This window comes from Drosophila bipectinata, chromosome 2L, assembly GCF_030179905.1.
Source record: "Drosophila bipectinata strain 14024-0381.07 chromosome 2L, DbipHiC1v2, whole genome shotgun sequence".
Lineage (NCBI taxonomy): Eukaryota > Metazoa > Arthropoda > Insecta > Diptera > Drosophilidae > Drosophila > Drosophila bipectinata.
In genome coordinates this window covers 19,425,364-19,445,432 of record NC_091736.1, presented here as the reverse complement: position 1 = coordinate 19,445,432, position 20,069 = coordinate 19,425,364, and the positions used below count along the sequence as shown (strand labels likewise).

Genomic DNA, 20,069 nt, shown 5'->3' with positions numbered 1-20,069 from the left:
GGGATGCAAAGCGTTCGCTTGTTTGGCTGAGTGAAAATAAAATGCTGGTTATAAAATTTTATGCCGATTGAAACGTTCACGAAAGCATATTTCCTTTATGGCTTTATTTTATTTACCTACTGCGGCTGCTGCCGGATCCTTTCGGGTCCTTGCAGTCTGCACTTCCGCATTGCGCGCCAAGGACATTATTCATTGTCCTCCCCTGCGCCACCGTTCTCTTTGGGGGCCACTTGAGAGTGCAAGAGTAGATAATAATTCTTACATGTCGCAGCAAGTTGCAATTCCCGGCCCCTAAGCTTGGTCCCCCTTCCATGTTAGTTCCTATTGCTGCGTGCTCTCTTGCTCCTTTTTGTGTTTTTTTATTTTCTCTGCCAGGGCCTTTGTCTTTTGGCGCCTTTTGTCTTTCACTTATGAATGTGCGCTGGCCCAGCTTCCGTTTTCTGCGATTTCCACACTCCATTGGCACTGAGAGAAACATTGGGCAATCTCTTCCTTTCTAATGAATTAGAAATGTCGAGCTAGTATTTCTTAAAATTGTCAGTTTAATATATAACTAAAAATATGCATAGCTTGTGTAGCTGTGATTTTTTCTCAAAGCATTTGTGGCAGATTTTATGATGAGCCGGGCCTGCCACATGAGCCCCATGGCATTTGGGAAGCAGGACAACGACAACGACAACGAGAACGACACTGACAACGACGCCCCATAAAGTGCTAAAACTTAGGAGCAGTCAAAGCTCAAGAAACTGAAACTCAGACTCTGAATCCGAGTCTGGTGCGCTGCTCCCTTAATACTTTGATAATCCCTGGCTCCAGTCGAACATCTAGCCCCACACCCACATGCACGATAACTTTTGATACGAAGGACTTCCTCTCCCCCGAAGACAGCCATTCAACTTTGTTACTCGAGCTTTATCGCAGTCTCGCATGTGTTTGTCTGTTGCCATATCGTTCTCTCTGTGTATGGGAAAATTATATAAGCATGATAATATTGTATAACACATCGGTGCCCTTCATCTCTCGGAAAGTGGTGGGTGGGCTCCCTGCCAATTCACTTTGTCTAGTTTCAATTTCAATTTGATTTCGTGCCACTCGTTGGCATCATTTTGATTTGCTTATTTGTCTGGCTCTTGTTTATTCTCTTGTTCTAGCCATCCAACAATTGGAGCGGTCCATGGACTTATCTTTGCAGTTCTCCAGTTCTCTAGTTAGAAACTTGTAAAATTGATTACAATGTTGAAAGCACTGTCTTATCAAGCCAATGAGTGGAAACGATTTACATTTTGCGTTTCTCCATGGGGCTATTTAGTTTATAGGTTTTTCCGACTTTGTCTACAAAACTTATAGCATTAAACTAGAGAATATCTGATAGATGTTTCCCTAATTCTCTGAAAAGATAATTTTTAAAGAATTGAGAAGCTTAATATTCCCCAACTTCAAGCTTGTAGGGTACAAATTTCCTGTTGCTGCAATTGCATTTCCAACGAGGAGCAGTGGTGCTGGGGAATAACCGCAACAGCCGCTCCAAACCGCAAACGCTTTTTCATGCCAGAGCAACACTTCCATGGCAGCACAGCAGGACGATTTAAAGGGCAAAGGACAACCGGAGAGGGGGGAGAGCGATTTGAATAGAGCCCAAAGCCCACCAGTGGCTCCATAATTACAAATTGATAACAATTTGAACCTTAATCAGTTATGGGAGATACAAGCCTGGCATTGCCCGATGGACGGAGTGCCGGATACTGGCGCAGGCTTGCCGGATATGCACAATTTGTGCTTTATTTGTTAGATCAATAGTCAGCTGATAAACGCTTCAGAGGTGTTTATTGGGGGCTTCGATTGGAAGCTCTACTATTTAAACAGAAAATACTAAACATAATATGGGAAATGTAGAACTATAAGTAGTTTAAACTGGATATGCGGCTCGTAGCTATTTATGAGAGTTAGTTTATGAGGCTACCGTTTTGAAACATTGACAATCAGGGGCGATTCGGGCCCATTGGGCTCGTAAATTTAATTGATAATATTGTTGACAGGCGTGGAGTGGCCGATAGTCGGGCTTAGCCGGCGCCAAAGCCGATCACAAATATTTGCTTATTTGCGGGCCAAACACTGGGCCATGTAGCTCGACGGGCGGTGTGTTTGTCCATTAAACATTTGCGTTTGACTTATAAATATTTTATCGCACTGCAGTTGCAAATTTATGTTTAATGCGCTGCAACATGTATGAATGTATGAGCGCCCCTCAAAATCTACTCAAATTATGCACGACGCATCCCGAGAGCTGTCGGAGGACGGGAAGGAAGTGGAAAGCCAGGAGCAGGAATGATGTTGTATAACTTTACATAGACAATTATTTACAAGTGCGCAGTTAGAAAGCCAGAAACCGGAATGCTAAGCGGGCGACACTCTGGAAAAGTTAAACCTGACCCACCTCAAAATGTATTTACTATTTTTAGCCCAGTGTGTCTGGGACTACACACTGCTCGGCTCATAAAGGGTATACAAATTCTGTCCCATTCAGAGCATTTCTTCTGCCATTACACACAAATCTCCAGCCACATTTAGGATACCCCAGAGGAGTGCGTGGAAGCATTTCCATCTCCCCGTCCATCTCCCATGGCATCCATCTGCATATGCGAGTGCCAAAGTCTCGAGCTTAAGTGACACTAACAACCCAAGAGGGAGGCGATGGGCGGTGGATGGTGGCAAGTGGGAGCCAAGGATATCAACCCAAGACACACCCGAAAGCCAACTCATCTGCCTCCTCAAGTCGGTGTTATGTTTTGGCTGCTGCTGCTTTTGGAGAGCAACTCAATCTAAATGCGGTACAATGACATCTAAAGTGTTTGGGCTAGCTTTTTTCCATGATGCCAACTTGTCAAGCCAAAGCCCTAAATTCCCCCTTCCCCCCTTCCCCGCGTCCCTGCAACTCTGTCCTTTTCCCATCCATGTATCTCAGTGACATTAGTTTTGCTTTCTTAGAAATGTGTCACGTAATTTCCAAGAGTCCCGCTGCTCTGACTATTGTATATGGCTGGCATTTAACTTAAATGTATGTAGAACATTTCGGCATTACGCATGGCACGCTCTCTGCCCTTCTCTTTCTAGGTAACTACTGCCGACTCTTTCGCCCCACGGAATGTATGTCAGTTGACGTTTAAAGATCGTTAACAGTTTGCACAAGGTGGCGACTGAACTTGGGGGAGAAGTCCCAGATAAGTGGCAACAAATGTTGGCTTGTTCTGCAAATTGACTGTTCGCTTTTTTAGCCATAAAGCATATTGCAATTTATTTACAAAACAAGGTATTTGCGAAGGATTCATTGCCCTGGCATTGCAATCAGTTTCCCCTGGAATTCATTCCTGCTGGCCCGCTGCACAAAGGCAGTGGCTTTTTAATGATTTCCACGCATGAAATAACTCTGCAAAATCCCGTGTAAACTCACCATGTATCTTCGTAAATACAACCTTCAATCGAGGTCCGCTGATTAAACCAATCGACCGCGGCGGTTAAGAGGGGGCTTAAATAAAAAGTTGAGGCAACTCTCTCGTGTTCCCAACAAATCAGCACTTAACGTTAATTACGATTTTTTACGCTGATATGGCATTTAAATGATTTTCCCTCGCATTAACTGCAGGGCAGGGCCACGGCGGGGAGAGATTAATGAAATGCACGTCCGCCCCTGGAAACAAAACTTTTGTTGGCAATTGACTGCAGACAGTGGCGGGGGAGAGAACAGTACCCACATACACCCGGGGGATAGCGTATGCATTTGACATTAACTGCGCAGCTCGGGGATCCCCTTGTTTTAAAAAATGTCGCTCCAATTCGCCGCTCGGCTTTGCTCCTGCTCCCGTTGTGGCCTGAACGTTTCATATGCAAATTAGTGCTAGCGAGCGAAGGAACGGAAACAAAAAGTACCTCAAAAGTTCTGGAGTCCTGGCTGCTGTTGTTGACTTAATTGTGCGCGCATTAAATTGCTTAACTGGAGGGTCCTTCAAACGGGGCAGCCCTAACGTGGCCACTCTAACATGTTTCGCATATTCTGGATTTAGTGTTCCATTATATTTTTTACCAAACCAAGGATAACTCTTTAACTCCTTTCACAGTGCTCCATTGTCTGTAGTTCCAATGTGATATCTAGGCCTGGCTTTTTCTTGATTCCCCGAACAGCCTCCGTATCTCGTGATGCCCTGGCCACGCCTCTGTTGGCCCGGATCCGCCCTCCCATCATTACATTTCATTAAGCTTAGGGCCTGTGCTGGCACTGTTCCTGCTCCTGTCTCTGTTGCTTTTGTGTTTATTAAACGCTTTTCGGGGCGCGTGTTCATTCAATTTGTTTCTGCTGCCGCTCTTGTTCCTGAATGCCGAATGTTATGTCTACATGCCTGCGTCTAAATAAACAACAACAATAACGAGAACATCATCTCGGGAGCGGGTGTGCGTGTGTTTGTGGGCCGTTGTGAGGAAAATCGTTTTAATTGTTGTGTTTAAATAACAGACGAGGCAGAGTAGGAGTCTGTAGGCCGTAGCCCGAAGCCCCGAGCCCGGAGCCCCGGAGCCGAGCAGGAATTGGGGCCAACATGGAGAGCGTGTGTCACGGGGGCGTATACTTAATATGACGCATACGCCGCATGTCGCCGCTGCTTTTGTGTGTTTCGCTTTCGCTTGTTTGATGTCGTGCGACCGACTCACATAAAAGCAAGCAAAAAACAAAAGACAAGAAGCAAATAGTTCTCTGAAATTTTGAGCGGCTTTACCGAGAAGCAAAAGTGAGTCCTGAGGCCCAGGGAATATTCAATTGGAAACATAACGTGGCCCCGAGCTGGCGCATTACCTTGGCAATGGGCTTTGCAATAAGAGCGTAAATATTAATTCCTTTAATTCCAATATTTACTTCTAAGAAACAACAGATTAAAGCCCAGTCAGAGCTCTGACCTTCTCCGGCTAGGCCAAGTGCAAAAGTTTCCTCTGTTTTTATTAATTCCACGAGCATAGGAAAATTTATTGAAAATGCCTGTTGGCAGGACACGTAGCAAAGAAACTTTTGCCAGCAAAACGCATTTCTTGTTGTCCTGTTTTTTTCGGTACGTGAGCTCCGAGGAAAAAACAGCGTAATTAAAAACGAGAAGTCGTCGGCGCGAAAGCTCTTGATATGTGCTGCTTCTGTAACGAAGCGAATACTGGCTAGAGTGGGATTGGGAGCCACGAAGGCAGCGCAGGCAGTGCTGGTGCTGGTGTGGATAAATTTAGACAGCTTTTGCCATCTGATATGATAAATCTACTTAATCCAATAAACAAACAGCGGGGGGCGGCCAAAATTGAAGCGCTGCGTTGCGATGCGAGAATGCGAATCGTGCGTGCGCAGCAAGCGACGGAAAGTGCCAAGTTTTAATTGTGAAAGTTTAGCAGGAGAACAGGATCTAGGATTGTGGGAGGCTCTGAGTGGCAGGGGGGGCGGAGAGGATGGGCGGGGAGCTGCCACACAGACACACTTGCACAGCAGGTGTGGCAAATTGCTGCCCGCACTGGGACATCGAAGCCCGCATGCGACAAGCCATGAATTCAACTTGTTCTCCCGCCAGAAGCAAGGATCTACAGAGAAAAAAGGAATCATAGGAACTACATAACCAATAAAAAAATTTGGTCTTTATAATAGTCAGGAATTTAAACCAGAAAAACTATTCTCTATTTTAAGCTATCAAACTTAAATTGAAATACTTTTTTCTCTGTGTATTGATGTCCTGTCGCTCTGCCTGCTGCCGACTAGGCTGTCATTTCACGTTACTTGTCATCAACTTCATGCGTTTTGACATTTTTATTAGTTGAATACTCCTTAGAAGCACGCTCCATTGCCTCGGCTCTCAGTTCTAGATTCTGTATCCCGTATCCTGTGCTCTGGGCCCCGAGTCCCGGGCTGGTGCTAGCCTGTGACGTCTAATAAGTGTTTACTACGTCATGAAGCGCCAGCAGTGCTTTAAAGCATCCCACTGGCTATGGCAGCGAGGGAGAGTGTTTCCCAGCATGTCCTTTCACAAAAAGTATGCCCCGGGTCTCGACAATTCCCCAGTCAATAAATATTGAACAAAGTGTAAGCGATTTTCGTGTTTTTCTAGTGTTTGATTAATTGTGTTGGCAAGGGGTTCTCCAGTTTATGAGAGAATGTGAAAATACACAATTTAAAAGACTTCTACTAAAAAAAAACTTAAAATAAAGAACAGAGACTTCATCATTTAAATATACAGCAAGATTATTTAGCCAATTATTTAATTACAAGTGTTGAAAGTCACTTAACAGGCCGGCAAGGCAGCTATTAAAATATTGCGGAATTGAATCGATCGTGTGGCCAAACATTTTTAAAGGATTGTTTTACTGACATTATGCAACCTTTCACGTCAAAAAAAAAAAATCCCGAACTATGCCAGCGGAGGCTTTAATATATGCAATTAAACTGTGCAAACAAATAGTGAAAACAGCAGATGTTAAATAAACATTCGCATTAAACTCAGATGCGGCCTGATGAAAATCGAGTAAAACACGGTCTACCATTTAACGCGCTCTGTTTATTTGGCGTAAACCGAACAACCAATTTTATTGGCGCTCCAACTGGAAAAATACCCTTTGAGCCACACGGAAGGGCAATGGCGGGCATTCGGCGATTCAAGAGTTGGAACTTAGTTTAATTATAACAATTTGCGCTGCAAACAAAATACCATAGTTGAGGTAAATCACAAACTTTGATCTCGAAAGCCAGTGCTGGCGCTTTCCTTTCGGCGCTGGGATTCGCAACAAAGTGCAAACTTCAAAGAAGGCACATTAAAAGTGTCCTCGGCAGGACTCTCGCCTTAATGCTAATAGAGTGCCAGAGGTAGATGGCGAGAAGGGAGGGCGGCAAGAAATTGCCAGCGATATTTATGATGGAGAAATACCCAAAGTCATACAACGACCTCAATGTCCATTTGCTAAAGTTGCCATAAAAGAAATGCCCGGGCCAGTCCTTATTCCTTTTTCCCCCCCATCGGGAGAGTGGGGAAAAGTTTTAAGCATCTGGCGTTGGTCCAAATGAAGGTAAAAGGCAGCGAGCGAAACTTTTAAATGAAATTTTTGTGTTAAAGTTTTGTCAGGTGAGGCCACAGGTAAGCAGCCACGCAATGCGACAACAGCCAGCTGGCTTAGGGTCAGCCGACCGACCGAGGAGCCGCCTTGGAACCAGTTCGGCTCCACCGCAGGACCACAAACCCACAGCGGCGGACCACAGTCGCACACCGACGCACATCGACCCAATGGAGGAGACAAAGTTGCAGCCTGTATTGTCACGTAAAACGGTGACAGATTCCAAAGACGACGATGGCAGCCAGGCAAATAACATTAAAACAACAAACAACAATGGGCCATTCCAGCGCCAGGAGAGCGGGTGTCATCATCATTACACTGGAGAAAACCGGGCTTCAAAATGGGGAAAAATAATGAGACACAATGATAACAATGATCACAATGAGACAACAATAATGAAATAATGAATCGTTCTTCAAGAATAGGCTGGAAAGGACTTTTTCGTAAGGACTCTGCTGGTACTTTTTACATCAAAATCCGATTTCTTCCAGTGTTTTTTGGATATGACAGTATCTCCCTCTTTCCTGGACGTGAATGAAACTTTCGTTCTGTGACTCCAACGACTTAATGGCAGACCCACACACCTACAGCCCCGAATCCGGCCAGACCCTCCCACTGCGACTGTGTTCCTCTGTCCGCAAAATGAAATTAGCAACACATGCCGGCCCAGAACCCGGGACACCCCTCGAATGAAAAAACGCACTCCCCCCCATTCCCATTCAGCAACAAAAGGAGCAGCGCCTTCGTTTGCATTTAAAGTAATTACAAGAATATTTCCCTGCATATGTTTGCCACGAGGAGGCGAGGATATGTGTGGGTTCCCGGCGCTGCCTAATGCTCGGTTAGAATTATGACAGCCTCGGCTGCTTAAGCCCCGAAAGAGCTAATGCGTTTTTAAATATGCTGCAGCGGAAGCTCGGTCGGCATTAATTAACAGCCCTCCCAGTGCAGCCCCGGCCGCTGCGGCTTAGGATTTGGTCGGGAGCGAAAAGGGTTTCCTAAACGACTGCCAGACTTTGCGGCTCGTCCTGATATAGGGGTTGTGCGCGAGTACGGAGGTCTGGGGAAATTGCTCTATATTTTATGTGACATTTAGAGGCCTAATAGGATTTGCGTTGGCAACGCGTTGAGCTCGCACGGTGGGATGGGCATTAAAATCCTGGATACTTTTCTACGAAAATCTTGTGACCTTGCCTAGCGGGATATTTCTTCTCGAAGGAAGTAATACTTAGTTTTAAGGATAAGATTTAATCTGGTGCTCACCTGTTGATGACTTCCTTGCTTTCTCACGCCCGGACCTCACGGCGTATACTTGATATTTGTTGGGTTTTCTGCAAACACTCACGAACACTAGCACAAGTATTTATTAAGCCCGCACTGGAGCGCACTCGCGACACGTAATTCCTTCTTTAATTTCAATTTGTGGCACGCTTGTATGTTTGACACTCTCCTTCCAGCAGACGGAGGCTCGCAAAAAATCTTGACGGTAATCATGCAATAAGCCGCACTTGTAGAACACACACACTAGGGTCAGCCTTCGTCCGTTCAGTTCCCTTTCTTGTCTCTGCGGCGGCGAGGTCCTCGCTGTCCTGTCTGCCTTTGTTGGCGAAAGGAAACAGCTTGAAATGCTATTAAAATATAATCTTCTGATAATCTGCACTTAATTTCGTGCTCTACCCCAACGGAGAGCGTATTAGGCAAGAAAAAGACGTTTATGTGTCCTGGCCGTCAGCTGCTTCATCCTGCTTCTCATTGTAGTGGCGTTGGGGCCTGTGCTTTATTTTTCTCTGCTTTTCCAGGCGAAATCTTTTAATTTTTTCCACTAAAAATTGTTCTCTCACTTGGCTACTCCACCCGCTTTGTTTTTATTTTTATTGTAACTCGCATTTGCTTCGAGTTTCTGTTCCTTTTTTTTTACATCCACGTGGGTTTTTTGTTGCAAGGATTGTGTAAGTTTTACGCTCCGTTGGTTTTTAATGTTTTTCGGTGTGCCCGTGCCCGTGCAACAAACTCGTTCATGTGCGTGCGTGTTGATTTCCTCCGCTGCTACCTTTTGATATACTCGCACCGACGTCCTCTCTATTTTCCCGACGCTTCCTTTTCAAACTCGTCCATTGCCTTCGTCCTTTTTGAAATTTATCAAATTTTCGTTTCCCGTCCTTTCTATTCTTCGTTTGGGGTTTTCACTCCTCCTCACGTTTTTTTAATCAAATTTCCACTTGATTGGAGTGACGACAATTTCGTTGATTTCCGGTTGATGTTGAGGCTTCTGTTTTGGCGAGGAACCCAGCACGGGGAGCGCAGAAATGGAAAAAAAAGGAAAAATTTAGTTAGTAAAATACATTTGCCTCGGAAAGTTTCTATACGACTAAGTAAATAAACAGTTTTTCAATATGAACGTTTTTTTCTGGCAGAGTGGAGCAGCCAAAGCCAGACCCTTTACCCACAAAGAATCGTTTAATTTCCTTTTTAATTTAATTCAAGGCTTTCTGAGCCTCGCCTCTTACTTAATTTCCCAACTTCCGCATTACAGTTCCTCCCACCGCTACGTCTCTTTCTTCCGTTCTCGCCCTGCTGATCCTCTTAACAGGACACTGCCTGGCTGGCACATGAAAGCGACTCCATATAACCAAACTGCAGCGTAGCATTAACACCTACACCTACCACGCAAACCCACACATTTGAGAAAAAAATCACAAAATGTTTTCCATTTTCGTTGATTTCGTTCCAAGGACTGGTTCCCGCTGTCGCCTGCATGAAATTATAATTGTATTCTCATCTCACCGCAGACAGTAAAACATTTAATTTCCTCCTCGCGGATGCCGGCGATAGAAAGGCGCAGGGCAGGCGCTACAGCCCGCTATAATTCCTTCCGGTTATTTTTGCCGCCAAATGGCGCTTCGTGCTTCTAATTCCGCGCCAAACCTATTTACCTCACCCGGGCCCCTCGCATGTCCTTCGGAGATTTCAAAACGAAAAAAAGACCATAAAGAAAATTACAGAAAAATTAAATCACTTCGCCCCTCGTCAACACAACACACTCCCGAGTATCAACGTATTTCTTCCATTTTTTGTGTGCTCTTGGCATTTATGCTTCATTTATTTTTGATGGTTTTCTGGCAACGCAAATGTTTAAGGAGAAACGTTAAATGGTTTATTCGAACATTCTGCGACGCAAAATATTATATGCACTTGTGTTTCTTTACGGCCCGGAATAATGGCAAATGTAATGGGGATTAAGAGCAAAACGTATTCTGTTTAAATTCAATATTTGCCTGGGCATTTTCGAGCCAAGCAAATTGAGTTGTGTAAATTGGGGAGAATCCTCAAATTAATTTATTGATGCTCAATGCCCAATATTTCCGAATCAAAGTCGAACTGTCGGCAATTAGTTCCGGTTAAGACTCAATCAAATAATAATCTCCAGCTGCACGACTGAAGTGCATGTCAGAATCCTTTGGGCGGATTACTTTGGTTTATTGGTGACTGTGCACATGAGAGTCTACTCGTAGCGAGATATATTTTAATATTTTCTAGGCTCTGAATCAACCTCAACCCCTTGATCGTTTATGGGCCCTTTGCACTGCTGCCCGAACTAATTAGTTTCCATTCAGGCGCAATAATTTATTAGCTTTTCAGATCCGTTGACATATTTCCGAGTGTCAAAGAGATGTCGCTAATTAATTAAATTATTTTAAATACCTGCGTGGCTTCAGAGGAGCAAGCGCGAGAAGTGTTAGCGAACCAAACGAAACCCAGATAATAAAAATTCATCAACTGTCGTTTTATGATTTTGCTGCTTTTAAAGCCGCCAGTACGAGAGCTGCACAAACACAAAATGTCCCCAGTCTGCGGTCTCGTTTTCGAACGCATTTTAATGAGGTTTCCACTGGAGAGGGGCGGAGGAGGTGCAGACTGTATTAATTAAAAAAGGGTTTCCATGAACTCTGCGCCGGGGCGAAAATGTCAACCAGGCGATGACCCCGAAAGGCGAAAAAACTGTAACTGAAACTCTCGAGCAGCAGCGTTTAAGGCTCGCTTTAAGGTCCTTTGCCTTTGCAGAAAGTGTTACACGTGTCCTGTCAGTGTGTGTGCCTGTTTGTACATGAACTGGAGGCCCGAGGCTGCGGAAAACGCAATTTCAATTTTTCCAGGGTGAGAAAACGCCCTTCGGTCCCTATATATTTCTTGTACCACCCATACACGAATGAAAAAGTATTGTTCAGATTTAAAATAAAATAATGATAATATTTGGAAAAATATTTAAACATAAATCGGAGATAAATCGGAGATATAACTAAGATATTTATAATATTAATTTTGATTAGATGCATATGGGAAAATCTAATTATGAATGAAGGATTTCCTCTACACAATGGATTTTAAAACTTATCCAAAATTTAACACTCTCAATTTAAGTAGTTAGGCCTATTTCTTTTTATTTTTATTCCCCATTATTTTCTTCCTGTGCATTAGCTTTAATTTCCGCATGAATGCAAAGCAAAGGTTTTTCGGCAACAGCAAAAAGGTTTGCCCTTCGCATGTTGACTTGTCTTGCGAGTCAGAGCCAGACTCGGGCCCATAACAATAACAGAAAACAAAAGGCAACCGCCCGAACCTGAGGCGCAATCTTTTGTGGCGTCTTCCCAGAACCAGAACAGACCGACCTGAAGACCAGAAGAAACCTTTTCAACTTGATTAATTTCCCACAATTTAAGTTGATGAGAGGGGCTGGCTGGATGACTGGATGGCTGCCTGGCTGAACGAAAATTTAGAGGACCCAGTTCAAATATCCTGCAGGGCGTCTGGTGTCTGTTGGCCACTTTGTGATTTCGGTCCGGATGGCTTTGCGAATGTGTTGCGATTAGGTAAACGGGCCTGCGATTTGATTTATCTCAGGAGGCAGCCCAGAAACGATGCTGGGATTACGTTTCAGCCCGAAAACAAAATCGCCTCACATATACCATTCAGAGTTGCGTTCAATTACAAACAATTTGCATGATGCACCGAAAAACGCCGAAAATAGTTTCTCACAACAGCGAACACTATTCCCAAGGCTCAAGCGGCATTACTCATACGCCAGGTTGTCCAGCAATATTCTAAAACTAATTTCTGCCGCTTGGCCAACTTTTCCTGCTCGCACTTCCTTTGCAATCGAAAGGAAAAATATTGAAAAACAAGCAAAGTTTCGTCTTCTTCACAGTTTCCCATCGGTTTTTGTTGGTGTTCTGTTCAATGATTTATTGGCCGAAATGGTTTTTGTTTGCCAGTCTTTGCCAGTTGTTTGCTTGTTTGTGAGCTGTTGTTTTGGGCCCTGCACTGGGCCAAAGGTAAAAGAACTTTGGCGAGTTTGAAATGTTGCCAATATGTTTTTATGGCCGTCGCTCGGCATTTAGAGCAAAAACTATGCCAACTATTCGGCTGCTTGTAAATGGAAGAGTTTCTGCTTTCTGCTGCGAAAAATTCACTGCCGGAGGAAATCCATCAATAAAATTCTTCGCCGAGCACCAGGCCAGGTTGTTTTTAAGTTTTTGTTACTTTTATGTTTTGTGGGCTTAGGAAAAAAAATCCAAAAATAAGATATGATTTCATTGTTGGTAAGTTTGGGAAGTTTAAATTTATTTGTTGGTTTATGAATTTTGTTAAAAGTTAGAAGAAGGACCTTGGGTTTTAAAAATTACATAGTTTTCACAATAAATTTTAACCAAAACACTTTTGAGGGAAACTTCTTGTTATGTTTGAATATCAATTTCCAATTATTTTTGTCTTGGCCATATTTTAGGGTTTCACACAAACTCTTCTTACTTTTTAAGCGACTGCCTTGTCTTTTATTTTCAGCCTTAGCATATGCCGTGCTTATCTGTTTAATATTGTTAGAAATTTAAATCCTTTTACCGAGTTTTTCGAATCGTTTTCTTTTTGTTTACTTGGCCCTGCTGGCAGCTGAACAATTAACGTTCCACCGGTTCGCTTTGGGATGCCTCGGCCACCGAAAAGTATCTCATACGCACTGTGTTCACCCACTGACACACTCACACACGCTTACGCACACGGACGCGATGCGATGCGATGCTATGCGAACGCGGTGCTCGACTCTGGATTCTGGGGAGAGCGCAGCAGCATCGGGCTCCTTTGTGAACGGAGGCTGGAGCTTGACTGAATCGCCGCGGTTAACTAGCCAGCCGTCGAGGATGGCAGGACCTACTACAAGGCATCTGGCCAAAACCGACGAGGCCGAACGGAAAAAGTCAGCAGCAAGGAGCGAACGAAGCGCCCCGGAGTGCCAGCAGAATTCCGAGGATGTTGCCAGCGAACTTCTGCCTATTACAGCATCCCTGCAAGAGCTTTCCAGGATGTGCTTTCTCCTTAAGAGAAAGTTGCTAATGGCAGAGAGTGGCAGAAGCTTGCAGCCCACATTCAGCGTCCTGAGCAGAGAGCGTTGGGAGAGAGCTTTCCCCAAGCTTTCGGCCAGACTGTGTTGCATTTTGTTAACCATGTTGTGTAGTTTGATTTAAATGTTAAACGGTTGGGGTTTGAGATATCAGAGTTATAAGAAATTGGTTTTGAGATCATAATATTCTTAAGATATAACTAGTTTTCATGATGATAGTCATAGTTTTTTAATGATTCCTTATAAAGGAAATATTTTTCCATCTACTATACTGGAGCTGTAGATGGCTAATTTTTTAGTCCTTTCGTTGGTAAAAGTGCAACCAGCTAATCACAAGCGAAGATTCACAAATACCTAATCACAGTTGCCTAGGAGGCTAATCAATGAAGCCCGAACCGGTACGCTTGGTCTGGCCGAAATGAAAAGCTGGCCTGAATACCCCACGCTGGCCAATGGACAAATTTGTCCACATGGCTGAGTGGCAGACAGCGCTAATTAAACCACATGAACGGCAACCACGGCGGAGGGCAGTGGCCCAAACCAAGGCATTAAAACTGATATAAAGCCTGAAAAATCAGTGGGGCACGCAGGCGGGCGGGCGCCCAAACACTTGTTCCAGCTTGCAAGCCATTAACTGTTTTGTTTGGCCTGGAAAGGAGATCGGCAGGGACTCTAAGAGGGGAGTGAAGAGGCGGGTGTGTCGGGGAGTAATGGCAGGAAAAATTGGGAGGTGCCACCTTGATTGTATAATGGAAGGACGCTGCCTAAATGCAGCCCCGTGTCCTGTAAGTGACACGTAGAGACAATCGAATTGTGATTTGCCACAGGGCACCGAAAAGAGTGGCGGCGGGGTGAGGGGAGGCCACAGGCTGCCACAGGATCCAGCCCCCTGTCCATGGGGCACTCTGTCAAAGTGGCAGAGCCATCCAGCCGAGTCAGTCGAGCTAGCCGAGCCGTCTGCTGCTCCACTTCCTTGAACTGTTTCTGGCCATTAAGTGGCGCACATGTTTGTCTCACACCGTGCCTCGTCGCCCCCTTCCGGCCCACTTCACTTCATGCCACTCCATTTGGAGCCTGCCAAAAAGGAAGCGGCCAACGCCAGGTGTCTTTGCATTACACGGAGAGAAATCTGGAGTTCGTATACGATATAAGGCAATAAAACTTGAAGAGAAAGTGTGGATGTTTAATGTTGATTAAGGACTTCTGGGTATCGCAGGTTCTAGGAACTCTGACTCTGACTTGGGGCAGAAACATACAATATGTATCGTGTTACGCCGTAAAAGCAGATATTGTAGATTGCTAAAAAAGATACAAAGCGGCAGCAACAACTGCGATAATCTACATAAAAGCGCGATTCAGAGGCTTCCTCAGCACCATGGCTCTGCTTCCCACTCACCGCTGTGGCAGGGCGAGGAAAAAACTTTCCTTGCGCGCCAAATGAAATGTAAGCAGGACGAAGAAATCCTCACGGCTGTCCTGGCAACTGACGCACAGTCCTCACTGTCATATATCATAGTTTTCTATGTGTGTGCTTCTCGTGTCAGAGGACAGGACGATTGCCCATCCCGCTCCCCATTCCCATTGTTGTGGTCAGCGGGGTTTTTTCATGATTTTTTCCCAAAGAGCACAGAGAAACTTTTCCTCACTGCTGTCTCTTATCCAGTAATAAACTTAAATTGTTATTTTACCTTGAAAGCGCCACAAAAAGATTTACGGTCGTCTTGGCACCTTCCCCGTTACCCCGACCACGCAGCACTTTTCAGCCCCGTCCCTGGTTTCCTTTGTGGCTCTGTTAGCGTTTTTATGCTCATTACTTCGCATTTGTGCTGCCTCCTCTTAGCCACTGCCGCTGTCGTTGTCTCCACCCTCTGGTTTTCATCAGCCCCCGGCTTTAAGCGAGTCTTTCGTCCTGCCGAAAGCTTATTTTGATTTCTATCCGTTTGTTTGTTGTTGTCGCATATTTATTAGGCTTTATATTATGATGTCTAGAAACCGTCCAGACAATTTATGCCTTCCCATAAGCAGGGTCGAGCGACTTGGAAGGATGGGAAGGAGCCCTAGGAGGGATTTCGTGTTCCAGAACCCCAATCAATTGGCTTTTTATTGGGGCAGGCTTTCTGCCCAAGAATCAGACAACCCTTTGTACTTTTTCGTGGAAATGTAGTGTTTTAATATATTGATTCAAAGTTTAATCGGTTATGGCTTTCTCACTTCGCTCGATGACTCATTATTATCGCATTACTGGCTACAGAGTTGCATACTTTTGTGGCCACTGGTTGTCAGCGCTGCTCCTCCTGGCGCATTATTAATTAAATGCAAAATGTTTACACTAATAATTTCAGCATGAAATGTCCTCCCGACTCCCCCAGCCATCGCATTCAGCCCAGCCAACACCCTGAATGGCAAACGGAAGCCGACATAAATTTCGCCTTTGCTCGTGCGTTGCAAGGCGCGAGTTGCAAGTTGCAAGTTGATGGTGGCTGGTTGCTGGTGGCTGGTTGCTGTTGCGGCGGCCACAAATTGTGAGTTATCTTGGGTCCCCCAGAACGGCATCCTCCGCGGCTGTTAAGATTGCCTTTGTTGTTTCTGCTGTTGCCGCTGCATGCAAACACATTAAATTAAATTATTGTCACTGGGCGGCTGCATCCTTGCAGTTCGCATCCTTGCCGCTGCTGGCTTGTCCTTGTAGCTGTCGTTATTGTCCTCGCCTTGCTGCAGCCTTGTCGCCTGGCTTGTAGCGCTTTTCGCACTATTCCGGGTGGAAAATGGGCGTCCCTATGCAAAATGGCTTCATCCCGGTTCGAAAAGTTCCTTTCGTTTTTCGGCTGGGACGCGATTCATTAGACATTTAGGCATTAGGGACAGGACAGCGAAGGACCCCTCCAAGAAGAATAGGTCCGCGGGGAGGCATTACAATTCACCGACAATCCCTTTTCGGAGATAAAGGCACGAAGGAGTTCGGGTGTGAAAGAGCATTGAAATTAAAATTCCAAATCGATGGAAGGGATAGTTCTGAATAATAAAAGTTTCAGTTTGATTTCCCCCTTAAACTACATGATTTATTTAAGCGAATACTAATTAAATTATTCAGGAACACTGCACTATGGTTCAGACGACCCCTTTATTTGGCAAAATATAATATCTCGAGAACGGCACCATAGTTTTAAAAGAAAATAATCGTGGTAACTTCATGTAAATCGTGGTTATACTTAAAACGTAAGTCGTTTATAGGGGCCACAGGGATGGAAAAATCTTCCTCAATTCTCACCCGATTCTCAAGCGGAGTGAGAATCTTAAACGATTTCTGGATTAATTCTCCACCATTCTGCATCAAAACCCTGAGACAAAATATTTTTCAAATTTTTTGTCCATTTTTCGTGATGGGTCCCTTGAAAATGGGGTTTTCCCCTATAGGGGCCAAAGGGATGGCTATATCTTATATCTATATTTATGTCCCACTTTAAGGAATTGTAAAAAATTAAAACTTTGACTTTGGCCACGCTTCAAAAAACTTGTATTTTTTATCTCAAATTGGGCTTGTAATATGACAAACATTAAAGAATGCACGCAAAAGTGCACTATTGGATGGTATGTATTCGAAAGATACTTAAATACCCTTAAACATGAACCATACCTTATGGTTTGACTATGTTGAACTCGTCTTTTATGTCTACTCAAACATTAGAAATCAGCACTAGTTTAAATCTGATATCTAGAATCAATTTGTAGGCATATCACATTCGATTTTTAAGATGTAAGGATATCAATTTAAAAGACTTAAGTTTATTTGGCTTAAGAGAGTTAAAATGATTTACTTTAGAGGGTTGTAGCTCAACAGTGGCACCCTTTACAAAAAATCATGTTACATACCACTAACCGTTGAAGACGGTTAGACTTAACACTTAATTATCCAATTTTTTCAAATTTTCAAAGTTCAATAAATGAATTTTCTAAAAAAAATGATTGTCTGAACCATTGTGCCTTGTAGAGATAACAGTTTTTATGTCCTGTGGAAACTATTTTCCATGCCTTTCATACTTTTCAGCGCTTTTCGCTCAACTCTGCCGAGCTCATTAGACTATCTGCGGATACCAACGCTTTTGGCCACATTTTAATAGCCCCAAACGCGATGGCCAACAAAGACACGCACCCTCACAGATGCACGCACTTTGAGCCCTTTTTTATGGTCAGTGTAATTCGGTTGGGGCTCAGTCGTGCAAACCGCTGACTTTGGTCACTCCTGGACCTGCGGCAAACTGCGGCAAGCTACCGACAGTGCAACGCATTAGCTTCGCCACGCTGCCCCCTTCGATGCGTTTTAAGGCGCACCATTAGCAACTTGACTTTGGCGACTCAAAAGCATTTTAATGAGCCACCAGTTGAGGTCCCCGCCACTGTTTTTATTATTTTTTGTCACGTTCGTGCCGGGCAGCAATTTTGTTTCGGTCGTTTTCGGAAAATGCAAATTCTCCTTGAGTGACCGGCCAAAGTTGCATATTCATGGCGAAGAAATAAAAGCCCTAATGCATTTGCGTGCAGGAATTCTTTTGCATATTACAAGTTAAGCTAGTCGTAAAGCAGAAATATATGGAACAAAAATCACTCAACACAGAAATGCACTTTACCAGAAGCGACTGTACTGCTGGTACGTTTTGAGGGCTTACGAAAATAAAAAGTATCGAGTGGCTCCAAGCCAAGATAAAGTCCTACTCGATCTCGGAGGAGACGAAACAAAAGTTGGCAACCTTTGAAAAGGAGGTTTAGGAAGCAAAAACGACGAGAAAACATTTTCCATAAAACGAAATGAAAATGAAAATTGTACAACTGCAGACGCAGCTAAGAAAACATTGGACGGAAAAAGTGGGTTAATTTGCCAAAGGATAGGTATAGTGGTGTGTGTCTGAGGGCGCGTCGTATGTGCACATGTATTGACTCACTCACATAATTGCCAAAGCGTGCACATTTTCATTGTTATGAGCTGCCTTTTGCTGCCAAAGTTTCCCTTCACAGGAACGGGGTGGAAGACGAGGCGCCTAGAACGGAGGGCGAAAGCTTTTTGCAGTTTAAAGCGTTCTGCTCTGCATCAGCTTCCTTTAACCGGCACAACACAATCGCAGGAAGTATGCTTTGACCCGGGACAGGACACTGCGGCGCCGGCAGATCTGGGAAAAGGCTAAAGGACAATGTGAGCTAATCCCTGGGGCAAGAATGTGTGGCGGCGGAGAAAAAGAAAAATTATTAACAGCTTTCACTGGAAAAATGGTAAGGCTTTGAGTTTAAAATTAAAACTTAAACACCGAAGCTGCACAACTTGTACAATTTTTTATAGAATTCACCCTCCTAGCTTATCCTCATTTCTAAATAATTTTCACCTTATTGAAAACATGAGCTTTTTTGATACTCCCATTGAATAAAGTAACTCTCTAGGCGCCCAAAATCGCCTCGCCCATAGCGCCGTTTCCAGCCATATTGGCACTGTCAGTGGCTGTGACAGGGCCGCCTTGAACCACTCGTTTGCAGAGTCCCCAAACTAATTAGTAATTTATTTTTAGCGTTTGCCGCATATTAAATTTTGCGCAAAACTTAATTCATGCTGGCAGCGGTGGCAGCCGAGGCAGCTGAGGCTCTCGAGTGCTGGATGAAATGGCCGCCAACATGCAATTAATTGTGTCATTGTAGCCATTAACCAGACAGTTGAGCAGTAACCCAATTTGTTCGCTTGATTGTTGGCGGAAGGGGTGCTGATGGGTGGCGGTGGGGTGGCTGTGCCAGCCACTTGACCGCCCCTAATGGCTTGGCAATGGCGCTCGGTCAGAAGGCCATATTAGAGGCAACTGCCAAGGCAGCTCCAAAATGTTCATTGTGTGCCAGTTTGCAATTAAAACACCCCCTAAAATAAAAGGATATATGGGCGAAGGGCAGTGGGCAGTGGTAGACGGAATGTTGGCCACCCGAACGTTCCAGTTCGTGCCAGCTTCCACCATATGTCTTGATATGTCAGTTGTCATGCATAATGAACTAGTCTTGCTCCTGTTCGGCTTTCTTATGTGCGCACACCTTGCATTCGTAATGGGACTGCCTTTGAGAATAGAGGCTAAGAAGTAAGCTTGGCCTGAAGGACACAAAGATGCTTTTGCGATAAAGAAGATTCGCAAATTAGAACGGAAATTTAAGTTTTCCCAAAACTATAGACGTTCCGCTAAAGGATCTGATATAAATTTTGTTTGTATATCCAGGACTCATACTACTATATATTTATACTGCAAGGAGAAAACGAGGACATGGAAAATAGGTGTAGATTGGATCACAATTGACCCACAAATGTTTTAAGGTGTTCCACTCAAGGATCGGATGAATATTGGTCAAAATATGATCACCTCAAGGGGTCATGGGACCCACCCCATGCTGCTCCCTCCCAGATTTTGGTAGGAGGTCCTCCAGAAATATTTATAAAATCGGTCCGAAACAAGGATCAAATATTTTGATGCAGATTGATGGAACATTTATCTACAAGTTTTTTAAAGTATTCCTTAAGGCTCGGACAAGGTTATGCCAGGATATG

At 44.3% G+C, this 20,069-nt stretch overlaps 1 protein-coding gene across 3 annotated transcripts in view; it reads right to left on the bottom strand.

Annotated features, from left to right (window-relative positions):
• Positions 1-13,294, bottom strand: part of LOC108123739 (uncharacterized) — a 107,770-nt gene extending 94,476 nt beyond the window's left edge. For 2 of the 3 annotated variants that reach the window (XM_043213701.2, XM_070276770.1), the window contains exon 1: positions 3,449-3,519. The gene's annotated coding sequence lies outside the window, so the exon portion shown is untranslated. Of the gene's footprint in view, positions 1-3,448; positions 3,520-8,379; positions 9,386-12,921 lie in introns of those variants that run through there. The other variant, XM_070276769.1, reaches the window with a different exon arrangement.
• Between the last annotated feature and the right edge of the window lie 6,775 nt (positions 13,295-20,069).